Genomic DNA, 18,349 nt, shown 5'->3' with positions numbered 1-18,349 from the left:
GAGTTGTTAGCAGTTTTTTATGTTTACCGCCAGGTGGTGTCTTGTTTTCCGGGCAAAGAGGGAGATCTGAATGTGTATCGTGTAGCCTATGTGGGTACTCAAGATCAACTTCGAGAATATATCCAGTTTCACTGTCTTCGGGAACATTTTCAACGTTTAAATCATCAATTTCTGCCTGTGTTAACCATCGAAATTTACCGTAGGGAAGGGGTCTCGAAAGGGCCCACCCATAGAGATTGTTAGCGTCTAGATATGTCAAATAGGTTGGACCTGAATCTGGGTCATGACTTGACATGTATCTATTGTTCGATTCGCAGTACCTTTTACAGCATTGTGAAATTCCTCCTCGGATGCCGTTTTCAATCATTAGTATCATGTCGTAGTCAGTCAAAAGCTCTAGTTCTATTTCAGTGTATTTGAGCATTGCATCAAAAGTTAAACCTGGAGCAGTATAATACCACGCAGGATCTAGTTTATACGCGCTGTAGCATACGTCACGAAAATTTTCAAAAACATCAGCTAAAAGGGTCACGTCGCTTTTCAGATAGACATCGCTGTAATCGCCGAGTGTTTCACATTCAAATGCGTCCCAAACATTTTCTGCATGCTGATAATCTTCGTCAGATACATATTCATCGGTCAGTCTGTTGTAAAAATTCTCCTTTTCCGGGAGCAAGGTTTCATCGAGTTTATTCAACGAATCAGTGTAATCATAGGGATAAACCCCCTTTCGTGTAACTAAATTTGTCTTTTCACCGAATATTGTGCTTGTGCATTTAAACTCTGTTAAATTGGCAACCAATGAAGCTAGAGAGGTAGGCATGAATCTAAACGTGTCAACAAACCGAATTTTGAAATTTTCCGTGATAGACTTAGAAAAAGATATATATTTTTCTTCAGAATTTGGAATTATAAATATTTCCCTGTCATCATAGTTAAGCTCTCGTACGATGAAATGCCCATCATATGATGAGAGGTTATGAATAAAGATTGGAAGGAAATTCGGCATTTTATATTGAATGTTACAAAAATAGTGCGCAGGTCCTCTATACTTTCCTGTCAAATGATCATGGTCTCTAACTTTATTCTCCTTCAATTCTTTACCACAAATGTGACATGCGTTTGCAGTTTCAAAATCTGAGTCTTCCTCTGGAGTGAGAGGATTCATTGGAATAATATTTTTGTAAAGTTTACAAACTTTTTCAGCCTCTTCTTTCATCCGTAAAATGAATACCCTAGCAGCATTGGGACCTCGGTACAGGTATGGGTCCTCGCATCCCTCAGGTCCCACTACGATGTAACTAAAGCTGAATGGGGTATGTCTCTGCATTAAATTAGTATAAGATGAGTAAGGATAAGGCTCGCAGGTACTAATATTTTCTAGAAGACATTCAAAGTCAGCGTAAATGACAAAAGGTACCCGAAAAGAATAATTTAAGTTTGTGAATTGTAAACTTTTATTGTCCTCGTCAGGTAGAATGATTTTACTCGGCTCGCCTGTACCTTTACATAGCTGTTGATGCTCTTCTAGCCTGTGCTTACTCCGGTAATGTGTGAGGCAGCGTTTGCAAGTGAATATTCTATTAGAATGCTTCGTAATTTGGGAGTGAATCAATTTATCAAAATTCCTAATCCAACAATAGTGAGCGGTTGTTTCGTTGCTAATGTAAAGGAGGTCGCGATGATCCTCGAGCTCATGATCTACAATTTTTAGTGGGTACACGAGGTTCTTATCTGTCAGACCAAAAACGTTGATTGAAATATTATTGACACGTTCGAATTTGGGAATATCTTTCAGCTCAACCGGGTACGCGATGCAGTCCCAATTGTAACCCATATGGCATGCTCGTGTCTTATACTGGGAAACTCTTTGAGGATCCTTATCGATATTTTTGGCCCAAATGGCATACATAAAGCAGTATTGATCATCATTTCTGATATTGATAACGGATTTAGTATTCCTAATTTTTATAGGCAGCTCAATGAATGTTGATCCTCGAAATGGCGTGTACTTGTTTATTCGCAGTTCTAAACCTAGCACATTTGATAAGGCCCATCCTGAACCTTTAGCTTGAAATTCGGACTTTTCTTTTAAAAGTTTAGAAAATGTCTCATTGATTACTTCCTGAATTTCATCTGCTAACAATAACCTGCGATTGTTGGTTTTGAAGGAAGCGTTCATTTCATCCCTCTCACCCTTTTTGAATTTGCAAATCAAAACAAGATTGAATTTAATGGCACTATTTTCCACTATTTGATCATTTATCTTTTCGATCAACTGAGTTTTGATGTTATTGAGAAATGAGATCACGTCCTGTTCACCATCTTCCACGGGAGTAATCCAAAATGTTTTCAGTCTGGAACGAATAGCTGATTCAATTTCATTGAATCCTCTCCCTATTTGCTCGTTGATTTTAATCCGGTGCGCGTTGGTATTCTCATGAGGCATAGCCTCGTCAATGTCATAGAAGATTTCACAGTAAGTGCAAAATTTTCTTCCCTTTGCCTTATCCAGCGCATTTTTCATTCGATTATACGTCCCCATATCAGAAATGTTATCGTCATCAAACACTATTTTCATATATATGTCACTTAATGCCTGTTCTAATTCTTCCGAATTGTGATAGCTACCAGCATTGTAATTTTCTAGAATTTCTTGGATAGAGGGCATGATTAAAGGTTCTTTGAGCTGTTGCTGAAATAAAATAAAAAAATGATACGTATGAAAAAATACATTTTCATCTCATTACATTAAGTGCAGGATCTAGAGGTAGAAAAACCTCGTAACGAATATCATCTACTTCATAACCCCGTTCGAACAGAAACTCGTATTCTTCTGCAATAGTATATTGCTCAATATGATTAAACGCAGTGCGAGGTATTGAATCGGATAAATGGTACAAGATTATGTCAACTTTACTCTGCAAACAATGTCTAAATGAGATACCCGGTGATTGTCTCTTCTCCGTCTTAACGAATGCGCTTTGAACAATATATTTTGATAACTTTAATAATGATATTTTATATAGTGAATTTACGTTAGACATTGCTGTATATATATTACTACTTCTGATTAGTTAACAAACTATGCAATCCTATTGATAAAATCAATTATATATGAATTTCTTTTAGGTATTGCATATACCCTAAAAAATTAATGCGATTATTAATGATATGTACTTACTCCTGACGTCAATGAATACAGCTGATGATTCGGGAGGTGAAATCGGTCCGTAATAGCTCTCTAAGCTGCTCTGGAGGAAATGGAAACTTAACTCTCAGAAGTGGAGTTTTATAGAAATAAAAGCTAATTCCCTCAGCGGAACACCCGTGCAAGAAGGCCACCTAGTTAGAATCAAGTAATGTCATCATCTGTGCATGTGCTGGTCTGGATGTGGATGGAATTAGCTAGTTCAACCATTTGAATTATCCACCGACCTAAGCATGTGCCAAGGTTTGCGGAGTTGGCAGCTTCTACTGAAAAAATGCAATGCTCAATGCCGAACATCCGCGCAAGAAGGTTACCTAGTTGAAATCAAGTAATTTCATCATCTACGCATGTGCTTGGATGGAATTGACTAGTTCAGGTATTTCCTTTCAATTATCCTTCGACGCAACCTGAGCATGTGCCAAGGTCTTTGGAGTTGGCAGCTTCTACTGAAAAATGCAATGCTCAATGCCGAACATCCGCGCAAGAAGGTTACTTAGTTGAAATCAAGTAATTTCATCATCTACGCATGTGCTTGGATGGAATTGACTAGTTCAGGTATTTCCTTTCAATTATCCTTCGACGCAACCTGAGCATGTGCCAAGGTCTTTGGAGTTGGCAGCTTCTACTGAAAAATGCAATGCTCAATGCCGAACATCCGCGCAAGAAGGTTACTTAGTTGAAATCAAGTAATTTCATCATCTACGCATGTGCTTGGATGGAATTGACTAGTTCAGGTATTTCCTTTCAATTATCCTTCGACGCAACCTGAGCATGTGCCAAGGTCTTTGGAGTTGGCAGCTTCTACTGAAAAATGCAATGCTCAATGCCGAACATCCGAGGACATGCAAGGAGTTGTTATTGAAAGAGATTAGGAGGATGAGGAATCTCTCAAGGATGTTGGGATATGTTCAACGAGTGAGGTCAGCGGAGTGAAAAAAACCCACTCCACTATCCGATCTTGCTTAATGCAACCTCCTCCTCTAACTTCCTAGTTTTAGCACGTAGCATGATGCTCTACAGAAGCGTTCCTGTATATAAACCCTCAGCTTTGAGTCTCCATCATTCAACACCTGGCAGAGATCTACTACCATCGCTATTATCCGCTCTCCTCTGATCATCGCCGCTCATTGCCGAATTGCCGAATTGCACCATATTCCAGTCTTGTCACCACTCCTGCACCAAAAATCATCATCATGGAGGCTACTACTTCTGCTTCTGGGTAATTATGACTTAGAGATAATTAACATTATTTTAAATGTTATTTGAATATGGTTGAGGAGGGGTCTTAAATATATATATTTATCATATTAAAATTTTCAGAATTTCCATCATCATTAGGAAACTACACCCGTTTGCAAGTACCCCTATGCCATGCTATGAATGCCCTGCTGGATATGATATTAGTGCTGTCCAGTGGGATATAATTCCTAAGCGGGGGCGGGCTTTAATACCTTGCGGATTCTCCCTTGAAATCCCCAAAGGATTTTACGGGAGACTCGCATCCCGCTCTAGTCTTTCGCTGAGGTATGGGATAGAAGTTGGGGCGGGTGTAATTGATCCTGATTATAGGGGGGAAATTAAGGTTCTCCTCTATAACCATAGTGATGAGGATTTTTTGGTGAGAAGAGGAGCTAGAATATGTCAAATCATCCTTGAAAGAATCGCTACAGATGTTTCATTTGTAGTGTCTGATGACGTTACCTCTAATAGTAACCGAGGACAGGGTGGTTTTGGCAGTTCTAATCACCCTCCAGTTAATTGATGTGAGTAACGATTAATATATATATATATAAACATATGATTTATTGTATACAAAGTTTTCGTTTTTACCTTTGTAGGATGGAGTCCACCCCCTCAACCACGACGCTTAACAGCACCCCCACTGTCAGCGTCACCACCTCCACCTCAACGTCACCCGAAGCGTTGACCTCTTCATCAACTTCTGTGGTAGCTTTTTTAACTGGTTATATCAAATTTTAATAATGCTCGAAGTGTAATTAATATCTACTGACGGTACCTATTTTTATTCTGGCAGGCTAGCATCCGGGAAAGATTCTTTCGGTTGCAGGAGGAGGGGTCATTTCTGAAGAAGGAGGATTTGGAGGAGGAAACCCGCTACCGGGTGGAGAAGGTGGAGATGATGACCACCCGATTCGGGGAGGGGGTGGTGGCGACAATCTTTTTTCGGGGGAGGGAGAAGAAACTTTTTCTCCCCCGAATGTTTACAATGACGGTGGGGGAGGTTATGATTTATAATTATAGCCAAGAAAAGTTTTTTATATGTAAAAAAAATAATCAAATAAAAATTATTTGAAACAAAATGTTCGTTTTAATATATATGAATTTCCACAATTTTGTATCCCTATTCCTTAGAGAAAACATTATATATTTGGTCCACCTATTTGGTATATCAAAGTTTTAGAAATTGGGAATGTTATACCCTTATGTCTGGTATCGTACAGAATTTTAAAAATGGTACCTCAATTAGGGATTTTTCCATACCCTTAGTTTTCCAAGGGTAAACACTTATAATTTTACGGGTAATTCAATGCGGAATAGATAACTAAATTTTCCCTGATAAACTTTCAAATTTAAACCTTATTTTTATCTAGAGGGTTTTTTGTAAACGCCACCGCCTAATTCTTATCCTTTCTTTTAGGAATAGTGACCTACCTATTTGGTATATCAAACTTTTAGAAATTGGGAATAGTAAACACTTATGCTCCGTATCATATAGCATTTTGAAAAGGGTACTTCAGTCGGAGATTTTACTATACCCTTATTACCCTAGGGTGAACCCTAATATTTTTACGATTAATTCCACGCGGAATCGGTAGCCAGCTGTTTTCTGATAAACATTCAAATTTAAATCATATTTTTATCTCTTCAAACAACGGAGTTATTGAGCATAATTCCCGAAAATTTCGGCTTTTTTGGCCATAGGGCCAAAACCACTGGTCCGATCGGTCTGAAAGTTCTGGAAAATACTCAGTACGATAGTACTGAGTACCCCCACGGTGCTCAACCCGCTAAGGGGTACATAGGGGGTGTCCTTTCGACAATGATATTCCCGTACCCTGAAAACCCTTGGATACCCTGGAAAGGGTCTCCGGTTTTCTCGCCGGGAATCGAAGGCGGGCATTGAGAGTGACCCATCTTCACATTTGCTCGCTTCTAGAGCGTATAGAAAAAATGAAAAAAAATCCGAAAAGCCAATTTGGCTAACGGGTCATACTTACCCCCACAGCTTTTGGTGTTAGCCCCACGGAGGAAGATCTCATCTGGAACCCTACACGATGATTAGGTGGGCCTATAGATCGGGACTATTTCCCGATCTGCTGGCGACCTAACGCCGATCCGTCCCCTTTATATACTGCGTAGAAGGTGTAGTGGAAAGGGAAAAAGCTAAGGGGTGAGGGATGGGCGTTTCCCGGTTAACGCAATTCTACTCTCTCTTCATGCCCTCCGCTTTAAATGTCAATTTCCGAATAGGAGAAGGAGACTGATTAATAGGTATAGAATGAGAGAATAGCAAAGCGGAATTGAAGAGAAATAGCGGGAATTTCAAAAAATTAGGTCTTGAGAACTTTAATTAATTTTTACGGGCTTATTTAAAGTGCTATCGAAAAAATGATGAGGAACTTTTTTACATATAATCAAGTTGTCTTTCCATTATTTTTGTTTATTTGTTGTTATCGTTATTATTAAACGAGATATTTGATAAAATCTATATATTGTCCAATATAAAGAGGACACTTTAAGGCTTTAATCTGAAGTATAATTACCTCCCTTTTCACTTGGCACCGTTTGTTGTACTCTACAATCGATAGTTCTGGAGATATAAGAGGCGATGGCCTTGGGTCATGATTTTTCCTGCATGGGTTGGGTTGACGTCGTACAACTAGATTGCATATGAAGGAAAAATGCCCCCCCCCCTCTTTCACGTGACGTTATTTGTTTTTCTCTGCGACCGATAGTTGTTGATGTATCCGGGTTTGAGTTTCAAGGTGAAACTTGCGCCAGGATGATTTTTCCTGCGTGGGTTGGGTTGACGTGATGCAATTATATTGCCTGTGAAGGACAAATGCCCCCCTCTTTCACGTGACGTCATTTGTTTTTCTCTGCGACCGATAGTTCCGGGTTGGAATGTCAAGGTCAAACCTGCGCCAGGACAAACATTTTCCCCCTACTAACATAATCTCCAAGCAAATTAAGGCATTTGTCATAACGTGTGACAAGTTTCTGTATTCCTGCTGCATAGTCCTTCGCCGCCAGCTCATTGAGATACGCGAGGGACCCATCTTGCACAAATTTTTGCATAATGCAGATGGTGTTTAACAATTTCATGAACAATTGTTCGAGAAACATTGGGAAAATGCTCACAGATGTCATCAATTGTGACGCGCCGATCGTTCCTCACGAATTCGTCAACTGAGCTCACCAGTTGGTCTGTAATGACAGACGGTCTCCCCGAACGCTCATCGTCGTGTGTGTTCCCCCTCCCCATGTTGAAGTTGCGACACCACCGCCGAACAGACGACTCGTCCATTACATTGTCTCCATACACCTCCTTTAATTGGCGATGAATATCACATGGGCGAACGTTTCTTGCATTGAGGAATTTAATCACTGCCCTCACTTCACAACTGGCGGCGTTCTCAATTTTTTTAAACATTGTAAACAATCACAGAAACAACACAGGCAATGCTAGCGTCACGCAACTTGGCTCAGAGAAGGCAGACAAGCCACTGAAGCTATCTGACCTCGTCCAGCGGCTACTCGCGTCGTCAGCACTTCATGCGGCACGAACGGGTACTACTTTCCGGATGACCCTCGTATGTGATTAAAAGATGTTGCTCATTTTTATCAAAGGAAGACGAAATTATTGACAAAGGAAGACAAGAAGGAATCGCAGTCAAATATCAAGAATCGAATGCTTTGAAGTATAGAATGGAGAGCCATTTCAAGAGGGAAACCTAAATGGGTGAACACTCAACTATAAGGGTGAAAAGTACTTGAAAACGTTGATGACACAGCATTGGTGATGACTATAAAATGGATATTTTGCTTACAAAATCATTTATTGCATGATTTTGTACCATATTCAATGGCCAGATTGGGCACCAAATTTGATTGTTAATTTTTATAATTGAATTTTAAAAATAAATATTCATCGGAATAAAAAACTTAAGCCACAGTGCCCTTACTCATTCCAGCGAATAAAGCGCTCCGGATACCCCGAAGTTCGCGGGTTTGAATTCCACGGGAGTCAGCCGTTTATTTTGACAAATAAACCACAATCCAACCGTGCAGAGGATTTTGAATTTGTGGAATACGCGGGGAAAGAAGAAATCAATTCTGAAAAAAAGAGAGCAATGACGCGGGAAAATGTTTTTCAGTTTATTAGGCAAAAATGATCACTCGAGATAATGACTTTACAGGTCTTATTCAAAGGTCTCCATGTCCTGAAATTCCTGGCGGGGGGCACGGCCTCTCACGGTCTACCTTTACTCGCCAATCGCTCAAACTTCTGCACACGACACTCCCACCTTCCCCACTCTTCTTCCCCCACACTCCCCTTGCCAACATTCGCCTTCGGACTCACCTACTCTACCCTCCAATTAGGGCGACGAAGAGGGTAGGGGGTGGATTCGAAGGAAAGAGTTTGAGGGTCCGGGAAAATAAAACAGGAAAAGGTGGTGGTCTGGGAGGAGAAAAAACAACGAAACAACAAGAACGAAAAAAAAATGAAGGGAGAGTGAGAGGAGGTGAGTTGAGGCTTTTCTCCGTGAGACATTTTTATGGGAACATTCCTCCTCTTTTTTTGTCTCGTTGTTGCCGCGGAGTCACTAAAGCTCTGTATCTGTAACCTCAATCTACGTTCGGGAATAAACTCTGCTCGAATGTTGTCATATTACTTCCATCCACGCTTTCCCTCAGCGCCCCCTTTTTTTCCTGCTCCACACACTGTTCTCTACATCTCTCACTCACTCACTCTCGCCCGCCACCTGTCACGCGTCCTCCACTACCCGCGGCCGCTATCCTCTCTCTCTCTCACCCACACACATACGGTTATTCCTCCCCACCCCTCAACTACCTTCCCACACTGTCTCAAACCCTTCCCAGAATCGCCGTATCCTCTAGCTCCAGTCGATGAAAATAAATTGTGAACCGTCGCGGGGGTTTAATTAAAGTTGCCTCCGCTCTTCCCCCTTGCTCCCCCTCTGAACCATATCTTTTCTCACCCCAATCCCACTCCTTTCTTCCTCATCCCCGCTCTACAATGTTTTCTCTTTTCTCGCTCGCGAACACCCCCTACGCCCCCGTACCGACAAACTCTCCCACTCACCTCCCTTACCACCCCTGCCACCTCCGTCGCAAAACTCGTCCATCCCGGAGGGGGAAAGGAAAGACCCACTCCCCACTACCACCGCACCAAATCCTCTCAAGACACGTCTTAAACTCCTCCTCCTTCCCCATCAGGATCCCTTCCCCCCGAAACTTCTCTCAGCTACCATCTTTACCCAGTCTTTCCCTCTCCTTCCCTCCCATCCTCCCCCTATTTCATGCCCCCTCCCTTAATTTCTCTTATTGTCCTTCATTTGCCTCGTCCCTACCGTTCCCGGGTGGACTCATCTGGCGCCATCCCTCCACGCCCACTCGCCTCCCTCCCACTCCCCTCTCCTGCACTCCTTTCTTCCATCCTTCGTAATTTGCACGAGTTCTCCCTCTCGCATCCCCCCTTTAAAATCCCCCTCTCATTTTCTCACGCCGCGTTATTCCATTAGTGTTTTTCTTTTTTTACCCCCTCCATATCTCACCGGATGAGACCGTAAGGAGGTACTGCCTCTCAACCCTCGTAGAAATACGCCCAATCATATGCTCGTCTGACGCCCTCCGGCGTGTGCATCGCAAAGCGCTCGCGGTTAGGCCCCTTTCGTCCCCAATGCACTCAATAACAATTAAAGTACCTGCGAGAGAATTGAATTCAATGAGCGTGGCTGCTGCTTGTGTCCTTAAAAAGTATCACCTAGTTAATTACAATGAGAGTTTAACCTGAAATGGATTCAACCCCGGCTGTACAAGTTACCAGGTGGTGTTTCATATAACGAGGATTAATCAAAGTGTTAATAATTTTTAAATGGTCCATTTTGTTACAGACAAGCGGTCCCAAACGGAATTGTTGCGTACAGAAATACATAGTGACGCGAAGTCGCCTTCAATTACGAAACGCAGTTATGCTAGCTAAATGTTTGCATAGACACTTGATTATGGAAGTAAATGAGCAAGTTACACCTTTCAGGAAATGTCAAACGAATTGGAAATAGCTGTCGCTGATATATACATCTATAATATGTTAATATATCTAAAACATAAAGTAGTTGTAAACTATTAAATGACTGTAATACTTTTACGATTTCTTGTAAAAATGTTCACTAGGTGCCACAGAAAGCTAGAACTTGAAAAGTTGTAATATCATGTTTGCTTGTATTACAACCTGACTATTCGAAATTCTAACTTTGATCCTATGGGTTTACTTATGCTTTCCAAGATTGAGGCCCCATGGTCGAATGTCGATTTAGATCGAAAGAGTATTTGAATGCGACATACTTGTGCGTAGGCTGAAGTGTAGGCTCTCTAACATGATATAAATGTTGGATCTTCACTATTTATGGCAAATCATCATTAATATCATTTTAACTTTAGTCAAGAATTTGGCCACACTAAGATTATAATAATGAGACCTAGAATATTAAAATCCTCTTTTCTAATTACCATTTTACACAGGTTCCATGCAGAAGTGGTTTAAGGCCATCCCTAGGGCTTGACCACTTTTCATCCAGGATGAAACCGCATTTAATTGATAAAACCGATAGGAATAGCGAATGACAGATATTGCAGGCAATCCAGAATAATAGCCATTACTCCCATGGAGAGTATGAGCTGCTGAATTACTGCTTGGGTAAACCTTGCTTATTCCCCTTTGTGATTTCATACCGTTCGCCCAAGCCCTCCCTGCTTTTTGGCTCTACCCTCAGTTTAGTACTTTCATTACCAGTCTAACTAGCTACGGAACGTGCTGACATACATTCAGACACACACGAGAAATAACAACGAGCGCGGGAAGGGAGTCCTAGCTTGGACCGTCCGTACGAGTACGAGTGGTCGGGACAATATATACTGAGGTTCTCAAAAAAAATAGGTCAACGGGTTAGAGGGTTGTACAGTTACAGGGACGATAAATACATGACAGAGTGTAAATGTACGTTTAAATTAGTCATCAAAATATAGTATGAGCTGGATCAAGGCATGCCAATCATATGGAAAGTTCTTTACACGATCAATATGACTATTGGCGCATTTTTTGGAGTCATATTCTTATTTATTTCAGACAATTTAATTTTTTCTTGAAGTAAATTACCTGAGGGATTGTCACAGGGTAAAAATAACTCGCATTGACCCGGTGGCAGCGAGTGACTCCGCAAACGAAGTTGTTCCGGCATGTCCGACATGGGCCTATCAAAGGATCACTTTTAAAGTATCATTATTTTTTCCAGGTTTTATGCCGCTTGCCACCGTTAACTCCGGTGAAGGGAATCCATTAACTGACAAAACCGCATTCGCACCATATACGGGATTCGAATCTTCGGCTTCCCCGCGATGGCGTTACCCACCTGGTACGTCGGATCTCGAGAGACTATTCAATACATACCGTAGGATACTAGAAGATGAACCAATACTATGTGATAGAGAGATTAATGAATAAATAAAATTTGGTCTCAGCATGACTCAGGATTCATAAAATTAATTACTCCACCACATGATCACGACACTACAGACAGATAAGAAAAGTTACAAATAAATTAATAAGGGCTGGATAAAATTTACGAAAAAATACATTTCGGAGAGGAGAAAACGTGGAAAAAGAATAATCCGTTTTCATCAGAATTTAACCGAACGTGCCCCAGTTTCAAAAGGATGAGAGTTCGAATGCAAACAATGGTTTTTTTATTTGTCCTTCTCTCTCACTCCCTCACCCCGCTCTTTTCCTCTTTCTTTCGAACATAGCGGGTATGCGAGAGGAAAGGGGGCGTTTTGTGCCTCTCGATATCCCGGATAATGCCCCACCAGACTCCCGAAATAAAAAAACGAGATGAAGTACACAGTGGAGAATGGAAGAGTAAAAGAAGTGAGGTTTGAAGGGATGGAAAAAGAGAAAAAGAGAATCTGAGAGAAGGACAGAGAGATCGGGAGTCGCGGAGCACGCAAATGAACGGCGATTCGCAAGGAATGCGGAGAAAGACGCAAAAAACGAGAGGTTCAGACAGAGAATGATGATTGTTGGTTTTCAATGAGAAAGAAGGAAGAGAAATAGGGACAAAACCAGTCCGAGATGAGATACGGACCCAAAATGAGGAATCCAGGGGGGGGGGGTGAGGAAATTATTTCGAGAAAATGGAAACAACGAATAAAACGGTGGTGATAGGAAAAAGGGAACAATGAAGAGGTTTGCTGCCGAGACTCTTGCAAGGAGGGTCGCACGAAATTCGTCAGAGGGTATGTGCGTTCCAGTAAACTTTCGCACTCCGTCTTCTTAAAAAAAAACTGGGGAAGAATAAAGGAAAAACACGTCCTCGAAAATTACTCGGTCGTTCATCTCCTCGACGCTCCTTGGCGAGAATCCAATCGAACGCGAGGGAGACGTGTGTGGGGTGTGCCCTCTTGCATGTGTATTCGTATACCCTCCTCCCCGTCCGACTCATCCTCCGCCGTCCAACCACCCCCCCCCCACACCTACCGTCCCCATCGACCAACCAACCACCACCCCTTCGATCCGATGAAATGAACAAGCGAAGGCGCCGAGCCGGAAAAAATGTTTACGTCCGAAAAAGGACCACACACATACATGTCATTCTTCTCATTAACTATCCTTGAGTCCGAATAGCAATTAAATCCTCAGAAAATGAGCGTGCGATGCTTATTATCAGGTAGCGCTCAATGAACGAGCTCATTGCATGAACCTTTATCGCTTGTCATTGTTTTTTTTGGTTTGTGTCCATACGACGTAGCGATTTTTCTCCGTTGCGTCCAAAAATGGCCGTCGCGACTAGCGTATAGATCGTCGATTCGAACACGTGAAAGAAAAAAACTTTTTCGCGTCACACACAAGGAGGCAGTCGCGCATACCAAAATAGTTGTGTATCATCGAACAGTAGGAGAGGGGAGTAAAAGAATGGGCAACATTTTTTCGGTTGGCGACCCATTTCTCTCAATTCAGTTGGCGACCCACCCACTCTTTCCAATCCTGGCCTCTGTATAGATTTTATTTTTATTCTCTGCCACTCTCTAGGATAGGACCTAAATCTAACATTGCCAAGAAGACGCAGTCTGGGTACAAACATTATATTCTTGACTTAATATTCAAGTCGAGATTAAGATCATCAAGCTAAAGCATTGAACGTTCAACCGATGCGACATTTACCTATCGGAAACGACGAGTCATCATTTTTATGGACGGATATATAAAGCGTACCTACGTAACACATTTAAAATCATCCAATTGCAGGCAATAATAAATCATTCCTTTTGCGTTAAGTGATGTCATTTTACTACGCCATTTTCAGATTAAATGCGAATAACTCTCCTCAACCAGGCATACATGTGCTAGGAAAGTATGAGGGACTTCCAACAGCAGAAAAAGTAGAAGAAGAGGATATTTAGTCTAGAAAACATAAACTATGAAAAATGTGAACGATACTGATGCTTTTCATTTAAGAAGGTTAAAACAGGAGGCTGAGTATCATTGTAACACGCTTATATCCCGTAACGCTAATTTACCCTACTGCAACTAATATTTCAAAAATAAAGTCTAGAAGATATTTACACGGTACGGACCATCATTCGTGAGAAGGAAAATGCTAATGACTATTGAAATTTGTCTTTACAAATCAAATATATTCCAAAAACATTCTGTTTTCGTACCTTTGTTTTGGTTTACAATAACAACGATTTGAGTGTAGTAATCAGTGAAATGCAGTTTTGTTCTATCATGGAGATGCTTACAGAACCTCCAAAGAGTATTCATTGACTCTTTAAAATCGAAAGTATTGTTGATCAATATGCTTCAAACAAATTGGGCTGTTATTGGCCATCATTTCAACTGTTCCTTACTTTCAAAACATATTGTTTCCCTCTGCTAGTGCAAATGAGAATTACCTTCTCCCCAACAGTATTCGTATACATATTGGAGGTTCATCGATTAAACTGGCAGTTCGAACACAACTCCCGATCCGCTTAATCCACATTGAATCCTCATACACGGGAGCGGAGATGCCAATAACCACGCATTCATATTGGAAAGCCCTGCGGCGTGCATGTGTGTCAATGCATCAGCAAATAACGAGATGATTTTTCTTGTTGGGAGATGTTACCGAGATGGCTGATCTACTATCTTTCGAAGGATCTTTTAACGACTTATCTTTCTCCATTTATTTGACACATTGTAGTCTTCTACAGTTCCATAATTCGAAGACATCCAGGCATCCTTGCTGTAGATCTCTTGTATCTTATGTTTCGATGCCATATGACATTATACTCCAATAAATGTCGTTTTAAAGATTTCTCGTAGGTTAAAGTTACCTATTGGACGTTAAATACTTCTTTCCATTACTTAAAGCTATTTTTTTTTCAATTTAATCAGAAGATTATAGATATTTCTAACACCATCTGTCCTGATCGAAAAATTGCAAAATAGTAATTATTTTGCGTTCGTCCGATTCATTCAATTTGTTTCATTATTTCCTATTTTGCAGAGGATGAAGATAATGAATAAAAGTGAGCATTTCTGCCTCAATATTTTTTATCCTTTCTTTTTCAATTCTGATTGCAAATTTGATCGATATTTGGTTATTAGAGGGCTCTTTTATCTCCTCTGGAACAGGAAGCAATCTCTTCCAGTAGAAATTATTGATAAATTTCCAGGTCTACAATTTCAGCTAATTTCTGTGAATTCTTCTTCATCGCGTTTTAAAATAAATAACTTCTCTTCGGATTTTTCTTAAATTCAAATCAGTCATCATTTCACTGAGCACTTAAAATAAGTTTACTTTTCCACTGAACTTTACGATGCTAATATACATAGTTTATTTATTCAGTGATCAAGCACTTTTAAATTCACCTAAACGGTGTGCCTAGGACCATTGCATTCATTTTTAGTCGTAATTCAGTTTCTTTTCTTCATAAATTGAGTAGCTTCAGGCGTGATGTGGTGGAAGTCGAACATAATGAATAACTGATCGTAGCACTTTTCCACTTGATAAAAATATTTTTATTTACAACCGGGTTTCGATGTATTACATCATCATCAGGTGACCTGATGATGATGTAATACATCGAAACCCGGTCGTAAATAAAAATATTTTTATCAAGTGGAAAAGTGCTACGATCAGTTATTCATTCTTTTCTTCACTTTAAATCGGTGTTTTGACGACCTTAGTAAGATATGTAACCTATTGGTCGTGAGAATTACAGTATTTTTACTCAACTTAATCTTAATAAAATGCATACTTTGAAGTCCATCAATAAATAATACATGCCAGGGATTCCACAGTTCATACTCTTTAGCCGACGTTTTCACTTCTGCACTTTTAATTAGCTCCTCGTATATATCGCATCAATATCAGAGAAAGTATACTGTAGTTCCTCTATTGGGGCTTCGTACTTCAGATTTAAAAGAGCGCCCATTCTATTTCTCTCTTCAGCGTTGCTTCCTTATATCCTTTCTTTCTTATCGTGAAATATGTCCAAATATTCATTCCAAAGTCTCTAGTTTATCTTCATCTTTACTCAAAACGATTAGTTTCAGTCCCAAATTTCATTACTACTTGTGCTGTGCTCTATAAAGCTTTCTCAATATCAAATAATAAGATTTGATCGCGTTCATGTGAATATAGCAAATAATGAGGAAAACACACTTAATAGAAAATATACTGCTTGACAGCACCAAAATAATGCACTTAAGATCGATTCGCGTTATCATTTGTTCTAAGATGATTTCCTCTTCTTAAAAAATGTTTATTGGAAGCCGTCACAATGATTTCTATTTCAATTCTGGAATTTTTGTTTAGAAAACTCCAATTTTAAGATACGTGAAATGATAGTTTTTAATGCATTTTTATTCATTAAGTATATAACAGGAATTACTCGTGATTCAGCTAAATGAAAATATTTGATTTAGTCTGGCAAAATTAAATATAGAATGATGTCCACACATAGCTGATTATCCGAATAAATCGTTGGACTTGTCAAAAAATTCTATACCTTACGCTTAAAATAAAAGACAACCTTGTCTTCAGAACTAAAGTCAAAAAAACGGTTTTACCTGGGAGGCAGTCGCATTGGAGTTTGAAATGTTGCAGCGCATTAGAAAATAACGACCAATGCCATGCTTTATTCATTAATTAAAACTATAATATTTTTTCGGTAAACCTAGCATCGCACCAAACTGGTTTCAAATAAACTTAATTTCCTATATAACTTCAAGTTAATAGCAAACTGTTAATAACAGGCTAAAGCCCGTTTAAAGGTATAGTACCGATAGAGAGTAGTGGGTCGCTTGCTAAGCACAAACAGTTCCTCAACTATCAGATTTTCCGATCGTTTTATAAGAATATTGAATTCGAATACTTTTTCTATCTATTTTGGCTCTAATGATGCAATTAGATTAATTAACGCTCTGAATAGTATTGCACATTTTTATCACAAAACTAGAACTAAAACCAAAAATGCAGCCGAGTTAAATCTCTTCGGTAACAAAAAGTGACTGAAGGATGATGACAATTGGGCCACTAAGGATTATTTAAGATTCTTCTGTAACATTTTGATAGCCACTGACACTTTATCTTGCATAGCGATGGTTGCCGGATTATCATCTGTCAATTACAAAAGGCGACGCTCTATCATTTTAATATATTAGGGCATATTTATGATTGTTTCGATCGGTGATGATTAGAATAACGTTTTAAATAAAATATCATCACGTGGCCATACTTTCACAAATAAAGACAATTATCTCAGAAGAGCTAATTAAGAATGGAAATATCAAAATTAAATAATTAAACAAGAATGTCACAATCAAAGATAGGGCACGAAAGGAATTCAGAAGAGCCCTTCGCACTCTTCCTTTTCTCAATCGACGGCTAATCAGCTAGTTGGTTTACATTACCCATCGATTCATATTGAGGAATTCAAGTGCAGGTCAGTGTAATTCAGACAAACCATAAGTCAAAAATAACTTGCCTTAACATATTTCCCGCATGTGGAAAGAAAAATGCGATTTCATCAGTTAGAAACTTAGAATAGCCAGAAACAGGAAACCTATTATGTTTCCAGCTATTGGATTTGACGTACCTACCTTTTCTTGAAGACTTCTTTTATTTTAAAAGTACGAAATCAACGTTATCTCGCTTCTCATTCTTCCCGATCAGGAAAACGTTTTAAGTAATCGCTTAGGCGTATTTCAATGAGCTAAGTTTTAAATTAATAAAAGCCCATCATCAGAATGATTATGAATTTGGTGGACAGCAAATTTTCATTTGAATTCATCATAATATGCACCCGAACTCCGAACAGAAGAAACTCATACATCTGGTAGAGGTTTAAAAAGAAGAAAAACAGAGGAAAATGGATGGATGAACCCGCAGAGGGGAGGTAGGGGAGAAATGTAATAAAGGGATGTGGGCGAAAGGAACATGAGAACGACGCATTCCCCCACCGCTCGTGCACATGTATCGATGGCAGTTAATTCCGATCGCCAGTGTTTCGCATCAGCTGATGGGTGATTTGCTCACCAACAAACGATTCTCAGTCAGGAAAACGAGCAGGGGAGGTGGGATGGAGAAGGAAAGGGTAGGAGGAGTAAGTGTAGGGAATGTACGAGAGGGTGGTATGCGGTGCGGGGCAGGGGTGGGAGAGAAGGGAGTAAGCGGGTGTGTAGGGAGGGAGGGAAAAAGGGGTAGACCGCGATCAATTTTCCAACCCCGCGGAATTAATGTCCTTTTCGGAGAGCAGGTCAAATCCTCCGACCCCTCCCCCATCTTCACTACCCCCCTCCCTCCCTCTTTCCCTCCCTTGAAGGAC

The 18,349-nt window shown here is 40.1% G+C and overlaps 1 protein-coding gene and 1 long non-coding RNA gene across 5 annotated transcripts in view; one reads left to right on the top strand and one right to left on the bottom strand.

The window, feature by feature from the left end:
• LOC139694062 (uncharacterized) overlaps positions 1–18,349 on the bottom strand; it is a 302,149-nt gene that overhangs the window by 66,917 nt on the left and 216,883 nt on the right. The gene's annotated exons all lie outside the window — the stretch shown is intronic.
• LOC139694013 (uncharacterized) lies at positions 4,066–5,517 on the top strand. 3 transcript variants are annotated; one of them, XR_011702087.1, is made up of 4 exons: positions 4,066–4,430; positions 4,532–4,974; positions 5,050–5,158; positions 5,247–5,517. It is a non-coding gene; the product is annotated as an uncharacterized lncRNA (long non-coding RNA). The 3 variants fall into 3 exon arrangements; XR_011702088.1 differs by having other exon boundaries at positions 5,029–5,158; XR_011702089.1 differs by lacking the exon at positions 4,532–4,974 and having other exon boundaries at positions 4,255–4,430.

Source organism: Hetaerina americana, unplaced genomic scaffold (assembly GCF_022747635.1).
Source record: "Hetaerina americana unplaced genomic scaffold, ioHetAmer1.1.p SCAF_5, whole genome shotgun sequence".
NCBI classification, from domain to species: domain Eukaryota; kingdom Metazoa; phylum Arthropoda; class Insecta; order Odonata; family Calopterygidae; genus Hetaerina; species Hetaerina americana.
Note: the sequence above shows the minus strand (reverse complement) of the source record. Positions and strands in the feature narration are given on the sequence as shown.